The sequence below is a fragment of the Macaca nemestrina genome, chromosome 6 (genome assembly GCF_043159975.1).
Source record: "Macaca nemestrina isolate mMacNem1 chromosome 6, mMacNem.hap1, whole genome shotgun sequence".
Taxonomy (NCBI): Eukaryota; Metazoa; Chordata; class Mammalia; order Primates; family Cercopithecidae; genus Macaca; species Macaca nemestrina.
Genome location: NC_092130.1, coordinates 108891504 through 108907670, shown reverse-complemented (window position 1 = coordinate 108907670; position 16167 = coordinate 108891504).

Below are 16167 nucleotides of genomic sequence, written 5' to 3'. Positions count from 1 at the left end.
CCCACATGTCATGGGAGGGACCCAGTGGAAGGTAATTGAATCATGGGGGCAGTTACCCCCATGCTGCTGTTCTTGTGATAGTGAGTTCTCACAAGATCTGATGGTTTTATAAGGGGCTTCCTCCTTCACTGGGTACTCATTCTCTCTCCTGCTGCCCTGTGAAGAAGTGCCTTCCCCCATGATTGTAAGTTTCCTGAGGCCTCTCCAGCCATGTGGAACTGTGAATCAATTAAACCTGTTTTCTTTATAAATTACCCAGTCTCAGGTATTTCTTTATAGCAGCATGAGAATGGACTAATACAGTAAATTGGTACTGAGGAAGTGATGCGCTGCTATAAGGACACCCAAAAATGTGGAAATGACTTTGAAACTGGGTAACAGGCAGAGGTTGGAACAGCTTGTAGGGCTCAGAAGAAGACAGGAAGATGTGGGAAAGTTTGGAACTTCCTAGAGACTTGTTGAATGGCTTTGACTAGAATGCTGACAGTGATATGGACAATGAAGTCCAGGCGGAGGTGGTCTCAGATGGAGATGAAGAACTTGTTGGGAACTAGAGCAAAGGTGTCTCTTGCTATGCCTTAGCAACAAGTCTGGTGACATTTTGCCCCTGCCCTAGAGATTTGTTAAACTTTGAACTTGAGAGAGATGACATAAGGTAGCTGGTGGAAGAAATTTCTAAGCAGCAAAGCATTCAAGAGGTGACAGAGCATGAGAGTTGGGAAAATTTGCTACCTCATGATGCAATAGAAAAGAAAAACCCATTTTCTGGGGAGAAATTCAAGCCTGCTGCAGAAATTTGCATAAGTAACAAGGAGCTAAATATTAATCACCAAGACAATGTGGAAAATATCCCTAGGGAATGTCAGAGACCTTCACGGCAGCCCCTCCCATCACAGGCCCAGAGGCCTAGGAGCTAAAAATGGTTTCCAGTCCCAGGACCCCACTGCTGTGTGCAGCCTAGGGACTTGGTGCCCTGTGTCCCAGCTGCTTTAGCAATGGCTAAAACAGGCCAAGGTACAGCTTGGGCCATGGCTTCAGATGGTTCAAGCCCCAACCATGGCAGCTTCCACGTGGTGTTGAGCCTGCAGGTGCACAGAAGTCAAGAATTGAGTTTTGGGAACCTCCATCTAGATTTCAGAGGATGTATGGAAATGCTTGGATGACCAGGCAGCAGTTTGCTAGAGAGGAGAGCCCTCATGGAGAACCTCAGCTGTGGCAATGTGGAAGGGAAATGTAGGGTTGAGTCCCCACAGGGAGTCCCCACTGGGTCATTGGCTAGTGGATCTGTGAGAAGAAGGCCATTGTCCTCCAGACCCCAGTATGGTAGATCCACCAACTGCTGGCACCATGTTCCTGGAAAAGCTGCAGACACTCAATGCCAGCCTGTGAAAGCAGCCAGGAGGGGGGTGTACCCTGCAAAGCCACAGGGATGGAGCTGCCTAAGGCCATGGGAGCCCACCACGTGGAGCCCACCATATTTAGAGCATCCACATGACCTGGATGTAAGATATGGAGTCAAAGGAGATTATTTCAGAGCTTTAAGATTTAATTACTGCCTCTTTGGATCTTGGACTTGCATGGGGACTGTAGCCCCTTCATTTTGGCTAATTACTCCCGTTTGGCTAATTACTCCCATTATTTATCCATGCCTGTACCTCCATTGTATCTAGGAAGTAACTAACTTACTTTTGATTTTACAGGCTCTTAGGTGGAAGGGACTTGCCTCATCTCAGATGAGACTTTGGACTTGGACTTTTAGTTTAATGCTGGAATGAGTTAAGACTTTGAGGGAATGTTGGAAGGGCATAATGATGTTTTGAAATGTGAGGACATGAGATTTGGCGGGGGGATCAGGGGTGGAATGATATGGTTTAGCTGTGTCCCCACCCAAATCTCATCTTGAGTTGTAGTTCCTATAATCCCCATGTGTCATGGGAGGGACCCAGTGGAAGGTGATTGAATCATGGGGTCAGTTACCCCCATGCTGCTGCTCTCATCATAGCGAGTTAGTTCTCATGAGATCTGATGGTTTTATAAGGGGCTTCCCTCTTCACTGGGCACTTATTTTCTCTCCTGTCTTCTTGTGAAGAAGTGTCTTCCACTGTGATTATAAGTTTCCTGAGGCCTCTCCAGTCATGCAGAGCTCTGAGTCAATTAAACCTGTGTTCTTTATAAATTAACCAGTCTCAGGTACTTCTTTATAACAGCGTGAGAATGAACTGATACACGGGGGCAAAAGGGAATATCCCCATTACAGCATATACTAAAGGAGATGTAAGAATCTCAGGCAGTAGTATAGGAAAACTGGGGTGGTAGGAAGAAATAGCAAGCTTAGTTCAAAAAGCATTACTTAGATCACCATTATGCCTTTTGTTTAATTGAAGTTTATATACTTAATTTGCTGAAAATTTATACAACTCTAAAAGAGAGTAGGATGTTTTCATATTTATGACAAAGGGGCATGGATTTTTAAAAACGCCAGGAATCCCTGGCTTGGAGCTTATTGGGAAGGGTTGGGCCCCCTTCCCTCACTGCTTCTGTTCTCCCTTTCTCCTGAGATGGATGTAGCTATTTTTACTCTCACTGCTTATGGCTTACAGTTCACTGATTCTGAAGAATGGGGAATCTTTTCTTGACACACCCTATAGATCACCTTCTGGGACATTTTCTACTTCAAGTCTAGCTGCCCATGGTGTGGGGAAGCTGAGGAATAGAAGACAGGTTAGTCAGCAGGAATTGGCATTTTGTTGCTGTGTCCCCTACCCACTGTCTGGCTTCTCTGCAGGCCTTGCCACTTCTGTGCCTGCAAACACCTTGCTTCCTGGACCACCTCAAACCCTTTCCCTTAGTGAAACTGAGTCCAAGCCAAAGGTGGCAGATAGTCTACCCCCACTGCATACCACTGGGATGGTGCTGACATCCCAGAGGATGGTGCCCGTGGATGCAGAACAGTCAGTAGTAATGAAACTCACAGTTGGCTAGGAACTTATTAATAGCAGGCAGGGTTTGCAGCATCTCATTCAACTGCCTTGCACCAGCTGCTGTAGAGGTAACACAGCCCTACCTCTACAGTCCCATCCCTGCTCCCAGAATTTGCTCTATCTTCCAGGCAAAACTTTCCCAGGTCAAATTGCCCAAAGATTTGTCTTATCTAGGTCCTGGGGGACTTTGTTCCTTTAGCGCTGTTTGCTCTAGTCAAGCACCTATCAGTTCCAGGTGGGGTTTTCCTGTGTATATAGTAGGTGCTCAATAAATGTTTGTTGAATAAAAGATATGTTGGGCTGTTAAAAGAAAGCTGTATTGGGCTGATGGCAGGAATGGTTTTTGCCAGGTAGAATTCTTGAATCTCGGAAATGATTTTCATGGCGGGAAATGTTCCCGTGTGTATTAAGAGTGATGAGCTGGTGTAGTTTTACTACTCGGTTCCCTGCAGAGAAGCTGGCAGATCATGTGCATTAGAAAGTCTGGAGGTTGAGAAGGAGAGCCTAGCATGCTGAGTGTGTCCACAAAGAGAGATATTAGTGAGGCATCTGGGTCTGACCAGCTCAGGAACCTCGGAGAAGCAGGTGGGCTGCCTCAGGGGAGGTATCTCACCAACAAAACCCCATCAGTCTCAGTAAGTGGGAGCAGGGCTGGCTCCATAATTTTCAGGGCCCAGTTAAAATGAAAATGCTGAATGCCTTGTTCAAAAATTATAGAATTTCAAGATCGTGATGGCAGATCATTAAACTAATCACAAACTCTTCTAAGTGCAAGGCTTAGTGCAACGGGTCGGGTTACATGGCCCTGGGTGGGAGTCATTGCCTGTCCATATTTCCACTGTAAAGGTAGACCAGTGGTAGTGTTTTGGGAACGTATTTTCAGTCAGCTCCTCTCTGATGCATTCCCTTTTTACTCTTTCCTTGGCCTATTAGCATGAAGCCCGCTTTGCTCTGGTTGCAAACTCACTGTTTGTTCGGCATTATCTCCTTGCTCTGCTATTAGCAGCTAGCAAGTCTGAGGTCCTCCACGGTGAATAACATTATCTGTAATCCTTTCAGAAATGCTTAGCGGTATTTTTACCTCCATTTTACAAATAAGAAAACATATGGTCAGAGACACAAAGTGATTTGGCGAAGGCCACACAATTTGTAAGTGACAGAACCATGATCAGGATGGCTTCAAAAACCCATAGTCTTTCTATTCCCTACCTGTTCTTTGAGGGTACAATTGTGTCTTAATTTCTGTGTCATCTGCAGGGCCTCACACATAGCAGGCTCTCAATACTTTTTCTTATGATAAGAGAAGCAGTCAAAGGTGAAACTTGAAAGAGAGATTTAGGGATCTTGACTCCCAGGTAGCACTCTGTTCACCTGACTGGGGTACCATCCTGTCTATTTCTGAGCATCCTAAAATAAAGATAGTTGCTGTATGTTAGGGGTTTCCTGGATTATGGACCTCCATTGATGTTAAGGGTTTCCTTGCTTGGGCTTGATTTGCACATCTTCCTGCCTCTCATAGGCACTGACCTCATTCCAGCCAACCACATTGTCCTGGGTGTGTTCTCTGACTAAACCTATCTCCTCTCCTGCCCTGGGGAGCTGGGCTGATCATGCAGAAACTTAAGCAATTTGCTCTACTCTCTTTTCCCAAAGACTCAGCCAGAGCAGGTCCCCATCAGCTAGCTCTTTGCTCCCTTTCCCCAGGCTTCACCCTGACCCCCTCAGCTTTCCCAAAGCCCTTCCCAAACAGAAAGTAAGTACAATTGCTATCATCTCTCCAGGAAAGAGAGGAGAGAGCAAGTGAGCACACAAGAAAGGAGACCATTTTTAAATGATGCCAACGAGTCTACTTCCCATTCTTGCAGGGTAGGAGGAACATGGAGGTGAGCAGTATTCCAGGTAAAGTCATTGTGTGTGGCTATGACTCATTTTATGCCTAATCAGAACCCGTTCTAGGTGCCTGCAGGATGTTGGAAGAGCAGGTTTCACCAACATTGTAGATTCATGTAAAATAAAGCTTAATTGCCTTCCTGCTTTCACATGTGCAAGACACACATGTACAGGTGTTTCTTGGCTTATATGTATTAGTCCTTTTTCATGCTGCTGGTAAAGACACACCCAAAACTGGGCAATTTACAAAAGAAAGAGATTTAATTGGACTCACAATTCCATGTGGCTGAGGAAGCCTCACAATCATGGCAGAAGGCAAGGAGGAGCAAGTCACATCTTACATGGATGGCAGCAGGCAAAAAGACAGAATGAGAGCCAAGCAAAACAGATTTCCCCTTATCAAACTATTAGCTCTTGTGAGACTCATTCACTACCATGAGAACAGTATGGGGGAAACTGCTCCCATGATTCAACCATCTCCCACTGGGTCCCTCCCACAGCACGTGGGAATTCAAGATGAGATTTGGGTGGGGACACAGCCAAACCATATCAGCTTATGAAGGGGTTACATCCTGATAAACCCATCATGAGTTGAAAATATTGTAAGTCAAAGTGCAATCAATACACCTAACCTACCAAATATCATAACTTACCCTTGCCTACTTTATACATTCTGGGAACACTTACATTAGCCTACAGTTGGGCAACGTCATTTAACATAAAACTAATTTTATAGTAAAGTGTTGAATATCTCATGTAGTTTATTGAATATCTCCTGAAAGTGAAAAGTAGAATGGTTTTATAGGTACTCAAAGTAGAGTTTCTACTGAACGCATATTGCTTTTGCACCATTGTAAAGTTGAAAAATTGTACATCAAAGCAGCATAAGTCAGACACCTTCTGTACGCTTCGCTGTGCTTGACACACCCACTGTGCCATGGACAGGTCATGTGACCCAGAGCCTTTGCCCTGAAAGATTGTCTACCATTCCCTGCAGCCTGGGACCCTTCATTAGAGTGTCTACCATACCCTGCAGCCTGGACCCTTCATTAGAGCCACCTCTCTCTAAATTATTGCTGCCTTGCCTACATAAAATTCCCCTGAGTCTCTGAGTGTGCCCAATAATTTAAGACTCTCCAATTCAAACTCTTCTCTCATTTTCCTTTGAGTGTGATTAGGTTAGTGCTTTGTGCAGCTTGGGATCTCACTTTGCTGAATTCCTTTTCCACTGGCTTCTGATGAAGAATAAATTGAGAGGGCTGATAGGGATGTTCTGCTGACTCTTGTTGTTTGGGACAAGGGGGTGTGTTGGCAAGTCTCATTTTGAAACTGTCACTTCTTCCAGAATATGCAATAGGACAGATTTTTACATAAATAATGTGGAAAATTGATTGTATGTGCCTGCTGGGCCATAGGGAATTTCCCTTTTGGAATCAAAATTTAAGAGATGCAATTCTGAGAACACTGCAGCTAACTGAAACGTCCATTTGGAAGAGCATATTCTCTTGAGTCCTTCTGTGTGAGCCGGTTCAGGTTTCATGCTATTTTGCCCCCTCTGTTGCTATATTTTGTAACAACAGAGGAAGCGGGGAAAAACCCTGATCTTCTGATGTTTATTTGACTATTGAGGCTAATTGTTCATTTGCTGAAAAAAATAAGAGACCAAGGGTCTCTAAAATACTACATTGTCTGTGTGTGTGTGTGTGCGTGCACATGTGCATATATGAGTATTTTTGCGTGTACATGAGTATATTCTTTGTCCGTGTGTGTTAGAAAGTGAGATGTGAGCATCAAGTTTAAAAATAAAGACAAGAACATTTTATAAAGAATATTCCCCCACCTCTTTTTTTGTCTTTTCTCCCACAAGGCACTGCCTTCCAGCTGTAATTACACCCTGTATTTAACACTTGCGGAGAATCACTTATACATGTCCCTGCATACTCTTGCATCTTCATGTTTATCTTTCAATATATAATTGCGGTAGAAAAACGAAACGGATGATCAGATTTCAGGAGTAAGAAGCAAGCTGAAATCTGAGATCACAGCTCTTTATAAATGTTTGACTCAGGAAAGAGAATTCTATCTGCCAGACTTGGTGCTCAGACAAAGCCTCAAAACACAGGCAGACCTCCGCAGGCCATTAGAAAAACCATTTCTCTGGAATATGTGTCCGTGTAGAGAGGACGAGGAAAAGGTGGTAAAAGCCTGCCTGAGATTGTAGCCACTGGAGACTGCTGATGAAAATTGTGCATAGCTGAAAGAGCAAATCGCTCTAGTTTTTCAGTGATTGCGTTGGATTTTGAAATTAAACCCAGCGGGGCGAACGTACCTGCCTGAGCTTCAAGAGATGTGGCGGGCTGGTGGACTTGTGGGCTTGTGAGCTACGAGCGTCTATGTTTCAAGCTGTGGAGCTCTGTGCCTGTCCCGCTGCAGCATCCGTGTGACTAGAGTCTCAGGACTGGTGATCTCTTTTTAGCTTACAGTAGTAGGCAGAAAGGAAGCAGATTTTACCTGGAGAGTGTGGTGGGGGAAGCTAAGGGCGGTGGCTTAGGTAGTAAATCACAGTTCCTTCTTTTGTTTTTTTCCACATCAGGGAGGCTTTAATCCTACTCTTCAGGCTAAGCTTAGGGGCGATTTAAACTGTTCAAAGTAAAGACCAGCTCTCAGAAGCCTTCAAGATTTCTAATTTGGTTAGAATTTACTTGGTGCTAGGCGGACAGAGGTGCTGGAGTGTCTTCTTTTTAGCAAGAGTTAGGTTTTAAAGTTGGCTTGTGGGGTGAAAATTGCAGGTAGTCACAATTAGGCTTGAAAATCCTTTAACAAAGTATCCGTCAAGCTGCTTAGACTGGGGAAGCGTGGGGAAATTTGTGTGGTTGGAGGGGAGTGCCTGTTCTCCCTCTCCTCCAGACTCACTTGGGGCATTTGCTCTCAGAAAATAGAGTAGGACTGGCAGTATCTAAGTTATTTTTCTCCCAGTCTCATCCAGCCAGCTGGGCATTCTTGAATTTGCTTAAGTTAAATCTATGTAGGATGCAGTTTTACTGCACCAATGGTGGACCAAAGCGAATGTGCATTTGCCTTATTTGGAAGAGGAGTGGGGTGGGCAGAAAACCTGGGATTTCATATCCTCAGCCTGACCCAGGGACCTCTGGCTTCACTGCGACACATTTTCAGGACCTCTAGCTAACAATTAATAGTTAATATATAATACTGAAAATGTGCTAGACATTGGTGAAAAGCACTTATATATATCAACCCATTCGATACCTATGATAATGCTATAACATAAAACTTTATTATCCCATTTTACAGATGAGGAAACCACATTTTAGAGCTCATTCACAGTTTTGTGCCTGAAGTAGCCTATGAAGAAGATGAGTGTCAGGAGTGTGGGTAGAGGCTGTGGAGAGGAACTGGAAATTTCAGCCTCTTTCTTGGGGTCCAATAGGGATGTTGTAAGTGGGAGGATCTTGCACTGCTCATCCACTGGGGCGTGGTGATGCCAGATTCAGCTGCCTTGCTCTCTGTCTCTGGGCTTTTGCACAGGCTGCTCCCTCTGCCTAGCATATTTGTTCCCCCAGTTTCACCCCGGTAACTCTTATTCATCTTGTAATTGCCCTGTGGGTTCTTCTGGTCTGCTGACAGACAAAACCAGTTCACCCAAACCATGGTATAGCAGTAAAGAAAGAGTTTCATTGACGTGAGGTCAACCACATGGGAGACAGAGTTATTACTTAAATCAATCTCCCTAAAAGCTCCGAGGCTAGAGGTTTTCAAGGATAGTTTGGTGGGCAAGGGGCGAGGGAATGGGGAATGTTGATTGGTTGGGGATGAAATCGTAGGAGTGTGGAAAATGGTCGTTATGCACTGAGCCCCCTCTGGGTGGAGGGGGTCACAAGACCAGTTGAGTCATAAGTTGCTGGTCCAGGTGGAGTCAGCCAGTAGTCAGAAATGCAGAAGTCTAAAAAGACATCTCAAAAAGCCAATCATAGATTCTACAATAGTTATGTTATCTACAAGAGTGATGGGAAAGTTACAAATCTTGTGACCTCCAGAACAATGGCTAGTGGTCATTTAACTATGCCTATGTCTTAGCAGAATTATGGCCTTTCATTAGTTTCACAAAGGCAGTTTAGTTTTGGGAAGGGCTGATATCATTCTTTCTTTAAGGTTAAACTATAAACTAAATTGCTTCCGAAGTTGGTTGGTCTATGCTCTGGAATGACCAAGGAGAGCTTAGAGGTTAGAAGCAAGATGGAGTCAACTATGTCAGATTTCTCCTACTGTCATGATTTTGCAAAGTTAGTTTCAGTCTCTCCTGGGCTCCTGTAGCTGGATTAGTGTCTGCCATGCCCCCTTTCACAACCCTCACTCTGTCTCTTTTATTAGACCAGATCCTTTTAGCCAAGGATAAAGACTTTCCACTGCTGTCTCCTCAGCACTCAGCACAATGCCTGGCTCACTGTAGTACTCAGTGAATGCTTGCTAAATGGATGTTGAGTAAGTAAAGAGGACATAATTTCCTGTCCAATTTCTAAAACACAGACACCTCCCACTTGATATCAGTCATCCCCTCCTAAAATCAGATGTTGGACACAAAAATGCTAACCGTAACCTATTTCTTATTATTTGAAATGGGAAAAATTACAAAATGGTACACATCAACCCCCAAATCTTTAGCCAATTTCTGAAAACATAGAAAAATGCCTATATGTAACTAAAAAACTTATATTAGGGTGTAAAATACTTAAAACATTCCTTCATGATCCCAGACCACTAATGTGGTTATTGACAAACAACTGCTTTGAGGGCAGTAAAATCTTCTCTTCCTATGTCATGGCTTTCCTCTCTGGTTTTACTTGCTTCTACAAGTTTTTTTTCCCCTATACTTTCTCAAATTTTGGGGACGTTTTACAATACTAAGCAAAAATCAAGGTAAATTATCCAAGTCTGTGGAAATACGTTTGGAGCAAGCATAGCACAGGCAGAGCGTGGCTTGCAGTGAATATGAAATCCTACCAATTGAATGTGGAATTTGCCTTGTCTTTTCCATACATTGTTTGGTTAAAAATAATGCCCTAGTATGTATGGGTATGTAAATGTATTTTTTTTCCTAAAATTCATACATCACCTGAAAAATGTTCTATCATAGCCAGTGCCTTCCTTTCTTCCTTCTGTTTTTCCTTTCTTCTTTCCCTTTTTCCTTCCTTTCTTTTTTCTTTCAAAGTAATTGAGTCCATAAAATTTGGTTATGACCAAGGAAGGGATCAGAATATGCCATATGACATAAAGATTATTTTGAGTAAAAGGCATTTGAGAATCAACAGATGCAGGAAGAGACTTTCTCTGCACTCCCTCATCTGTCTAAAAGCAGAACCTTCCAAAAATTCTGCTATCATAAATCCTGCTTTAAGGAAGTACCAGGGGGAAAGCTCCCGTCACCAGAGATGAGAAGTTGACACTGGATGCATAAACACACCTTGTTAAAATAAGCCTTATTGTACTATGAGGAATTGATTGATGTGATTGTGGAGGCTGAGAAATCCCATGATCTGCTGTCTGCAAGCTGGGATAGCTGGTAGTATAGTTCTAGTCAGAGGCCACGTCATGCCAGACTCCTATTGACTCCGATAGAAATGGCAACATGTCTGAGAGGCCAAGGAAGAGACCTAGAGACAGAGAACAAGACATAGGGTTTACTGGCATGACTTACATACAGGGATGGTCCAGGGGTGGTGGGCTGGACAGGAGAACAACTACCATTTGTAAAAAGCATGCAGTTTATATAGCATTTTCACTTAGCACCCTCCACCTAGCCACCTTCACCTAGCAACCTCCATTTAACCCAAAACAAAGGGCCTCAGTTCTTTATACAGCTTGTATTCCAAGGGATAGGCCAGGGGTTCAGATGTCCTTTATACATAAGGAGTGAGTCTTTACATTGAATTCCTTAGCTTGAGACTCTGAACACATATTCTTCTTAGACCGTAGGGTCATTCTTAGGGCATGCTTCCCTCTGCCGTAAAGCCCAAAGGCCTGAGCATCAGGAGAACTGATGGCTCTAGCCTAAATTTGAAGGCCTGAGAACTAGAGGAGCTGATGGTGTAAGTCCTAGTCTGCGGGAAGGAGATGAATATTCAGTTCAAGTAGCCAGGTAGAGAGAGTAAATTCTCCTTTCCTCTGCCTTTTTGTTTGGTCCAGACCTTCACCAGATTGCAGGGTGCCCACTTCTGTTGGGAAGGACAGTCTGCTTTACTGAGTCCACTGATTCAAATGCTAATCTCATCTGGAAACACCCTCACAGACACACCCAGAAATGACGTGCAACCAATTATCTAGGTACCCTGTGACCCAGTCAAGTTGACACATAAAATTTACCACTTCACTTGCCTTCCGTTGGTTTCTTTATATATTTCTCAGTCATTTCCCACCATTTGTTGTCCCTTGAAACCCTAACCACTTCTCTTCGTTAAAATGGTATATAAACTCCAAGTTCTAACAGCTTCTTTGAGCCGCTTTCTTTGTGAGCTCTCAAGTACATACATGAATAAACACTGTCTTTTGTTTTATTTTCTTTTGCCAGTCTGTCTTTTGTTGGTTTAATTCACAGATCCCCAAATCACTGAACCTAAGAGGACAGAAGAAAAGTTTTTCTTCCCTGATACTTTAAAAAGGTCCACTTATTTTGAAACAGGACAGGGAACTGTCTTTTGTGAAGATTTATGAATGGTGATGCCAACATGGATCACCTGTCAGTTCTTTAAGGGCCAGAGACCTGTCCCTAACTCTGAAGCCCTGGCCCTGAAGTGGGCTTGGATCCCATTTGAGAAATCTGCCTACATGGCTCTTGGCTCCTGTGGCCATTCCTCCATCTCTCTGGTCTATGGAGATGCCCAAAATTCTTGACTCATCAGTGTGATGAAGACACTACATCTTTTGTTATAAAAGCAAATATCTTACAAAAGCAGAGACATTTAATATTGGTTTTTCCCTTCTTTCACATGGTAACAGAACCCCTGAATTTTAGCTGAACATAGAATGAAGACTACATTTTCCAGTCTCCCTGTCAGTTGGTGTGGCCACATGACTGGTTCTCACCCATGGAATATGAATGGAAGTGATATGTATCATATCTGGGTTATTGATCTTTTTGGAAGCCTGGGGATCAACAAAGATCCCCAACATTGTCATAAAGCAGTTTTTTTCCATCTAGACCTTGTGCAAATTGCTAGAGCTCAAGATTGCACAGCTCACATTTAGTGAAATCGGGAACATGTTCAGCACAGTCCCTGGCATGAAGGAGAAATTCAACGAATACATGTGTTGAGTGAATGAATGGATGAATAAAAGATGTTAGAGATCTAGGTGTTCATGCTGAATGTTGGTCTTCTTTCATTTTTCAGGATGGATGACTTATGAGTCAAAGACAGTCTTAGATCTATTTTCAGTGCCTTCAGGCTGCTGATTGCTGTCACCTGCACCTCTCCATTACCTGTATGAGATCCCTCTAGGTGGTAGCACCCTCCTTATTTTGTGTGTCCACACATGACCCCAATCCTCTCATAGGAGTTTCGCTAATTTGTTGGGGCCTAAAAAGGAACAGACTTGAAACTAAAGCATGTTGTTTTATGGAATTTGCCAACCTGTCTTATATCGTAGCTAGTTTCTTTCTTTTAAAAATGTATTCCATTAATTCAAGCATAGATTATCAAATAAAGGAAGAGAAACTCTCTCCTTGTGTAGCAGGAAGAGGATACAGTGCCTTGGGTATGACAACCTTTTCCCATACAAGGTAAAGTAGAAAGGGCCCATTTGAAGCCTTCCAGAGCTCAGTTACCAAGAAGTGCTGGAGTTCTCAGAGCTTAATTTCCTTGTACCTGGTGTGGCTGCCTTGAACTTTGCTCTCAATTGAATCAGGCCTTAGGGTGCACTAACCCTCTTGCACAATAGATCTAGCCACACAGGGAGAGAGATAAGCCTGATGCTAGCTAACAGAGGCTTTCTAAGCAGCCTATATCCTTAGCACTGCGCCCTTGAATTTTTATCTTTTTTATTTGGAAAAATCTATCACAAGGACATGGGGCTTAATAGCATTGATTGTCTTGATAGTTTGTTGATTAAGTCCAGGAGATGCTGGCATCTGCAAATACATCTTATTAGGTATGATCAGGCAAGTAAATTGTCCCTGCCATCCAGCATGCTGCAATAATTAACTCTAATACCAACAACTAAAAGTTAATCACAGCAGGTGTAAAGCCAGGCTCTCTTTGTCTGCCTGCAAAACCTGTTTCCCACCATGGCTTCATAAGGTATAAGCTCTGAGACTTGGAACAGGTTCTTTATAAAAGAGCCTTACCTTTCTGTAAAGGCATTCCACATAGTATTATTTTAATTTAATTAGGTTTTAAAAAGGTTAACCATGACATTTTAATAGCTTAAGTTTCACATTAATATTCTGAGAACACGGTTTAGGCCAGCCACTTGTGATTCAAAAAGATGTTTTTCTAGAAAATGAATTGACTTTTAGGACAATTACAGAAAAACAGCTTTCATTTGATTAAGATGGGTATCCTGCTATTAAAACGTGTTGTTGAAATGAAATACATATAAGACATTGAAAAACATTAAAACTTTAACTTGATACAATTCATCTTTGAGAGAGGGAGATGGGGCAGTATGTTTATGGAGATTATCTCAAAGGTGGCTAATGTCCTTCAGCAATAGGCAAATTAGTGGACTGTGCTTGTGATGTGCTGTGTGTTGTCAACCTAATGTTTTATTTATTTGCCTGAGAGCCACTGTCTTCATTAGGGAGTTTAGAGAGCAAAGCAAGATGATATTTACTAGCCTGGCAAAGGAACAAGCTCTGTTCATGTTTCTTCTTTTCCTATCATGGCTAATCATTGTTTTTTAAAAATAGCTATTCAATATGCTAATGGATCCTGTGGAAACAGGAATAAACCATAACTTCCCTATAGAGGGAGGAAGGAATAATTCAGTCGTACATGCACATATGGCTACTATGTGCCAAGCATTGTGCTAGCTTTGGGGGCACAGACGCGATGAAGCCAGGGGCCTGCCCTCCAGATACTCCTGACGAGCAGGGAGCTGGCATCGATTATACAATTAACCCTCATTATATAGTGTAATAGGTGTTTCTCTTGCCCCAAAGAAACACAGGGGACAAGTAATTAGTTCAGTCTGGTGTGATTGGAGATGGCTGCAAAAAGCAGGGAGGAGCTGGGACTTGAAAGACTAGATGATTTTGCCAGAGGTAGACTGTTGCTTAAACCAGTGATTCTCAAAGTCGGTGGAAGGTGTGGTGTGTGTGCTTTTGTGTGTGTGTGTGTGTGTGGCACGCACAGAGGTGTGTGTTTTAACCAGCTTTCCAGGTGATTCCGGTCCTAACTAAAGCTCAGAACATGCTCATTCATGGCCCCTTTGGTCAACTGTGAGACATTTGACTTGACAGAGCTTTGGGATTGATGGGGGTGTGGAGGGATGGGATACCAGGCTATGAAGCTGGAAATGTCAAATGAGGTCAAGTTTGAAGCAAGGGAAGGGAAGATATTAATATTTATATTAGCTATCTGTATGTGGGCCTTTGTAATGATGGTTCTGGTGCCAGGTAACAGGAACCAGCTGGAATGAGCTTAAACAAATAGGAAATTTATGAGAAAGATACCATGATATCTCATTGCTATCCAAGGGAGAACTGAACAACCAGGCCCCAGGAAGATTTTTTTTTTTTCTTTCTCTAGTTCAGTATTTCCTTAGGATAGATTTCCAGATGTAAGATTACTGGTTCAGAGAGTATGAACAATTCATGGCTCTTGAGGCATGTGGCCAAATAGCTTCTAAAAGTTTGTAGCAGTATACAAGGCCACCAGCATTGAACATAAACACTGGTTTTACCACATCCTTATCAACATTAATTTTATTGTTTCTAATTTGATAGGGGGAAATGATACATCATTGTTGCTGTTTCAATTGATTGATGACTAATGAAGTCATTAAAATTGTGATTACTGACCAATTGTGTAGTCTTCCTTTCCTGAAAAGGATTTTTTTTTTTTTTTTTTTTTTTAATGAGGAGAGGACCTACTCTACTCTCCAGGGATTCCGAATAACCATAATTCTAGTGAAATAAAGAGGAAATCATATTGGTTTGGGTGGTTCCAGAGCTATCAGCTTAACGATGGTAGCATCATCACTACTATCTTCATTAGCAGCTGAAAAAGGCAAGGTGCCAAGAGGACCTGCCCAAATCCCAGCTCTGCTACTTACAGGCCTCATGATTTGGTGTACGTTTCTGCACTCCTCTGAGCCCCAGTTTCTTCATCTGTAAAATAGGGTTAATGCGTCCTACCTACTTATGTGATATTTTGAAGATCAGAATGAGGTCAGATATTTGAAAATGCTTGATAAACTATAAAGAACTATAAAAATGTAAGCTATTGCTACTGTTATATTGGCTTGTGCAAATGAACAGTCTCCGCGATGTTGCATCAGGTCAGGACTTTTACCTTTGATTGAAAAGTGGAAACTTCAGCCTTTTCACTTCTCACACAGATGGGATTCAATTCATAGACGTAAATTCAGGAGGAGATATTTACTGTGTTTGAGATATTTTTACTCCTGCCAGCAGATGATGGGCTTCGCAAATATGTGGAAGGACCTGACATTTCAGACCTTTTGGGTGCACTATTTTCTCCCCCTGTCCCTCCCTCCCTTTCTTCCTTCCACATGCTGAGCACTGGGAGCAAATAGCGAGCAAGAGGTGAGCCAACCCCCGCTCTCATGGAGCTTATGCGCTTGTTCAGAAGGACATGCTGCCCAGATGTCCTTAGGTTTGGCATGGGTCTTTAGTTGACTGAACAGTGCTTTATAGTTTATGAGGTATGTTCATAGCAATCAATATATTGAGTCTTCCAACTTCATCATGAGGACGACTAAGAGGCATCATATTTTGGAGTCAGAAAGGTCAGGTGTCTTCCCTAAAATCCCATGGCAGAGTCAGTTGTGGGGCCGGGACCTGTGTCCAGTTCCCTGGTGACTAATTTGGTGCCTTTTCCATGACAATACACTCCTCTGTCCTTTTCATTCTCATATTCGCAAGGGGTTAAACTTAGCCCTGCTTTGATGAGGGAATCAAAATGATGGGATTCCCCTGCAGAATCCTAACTCAACTTAAAAGTGGCATGGCTTTTGTGATGTGTGAAATGCTGCTCCAAACGTAATTAAGAAAAGAAAGCCTGGCAGCCAGAAATTAAAAAGCTAAAATAAAAGAGATACC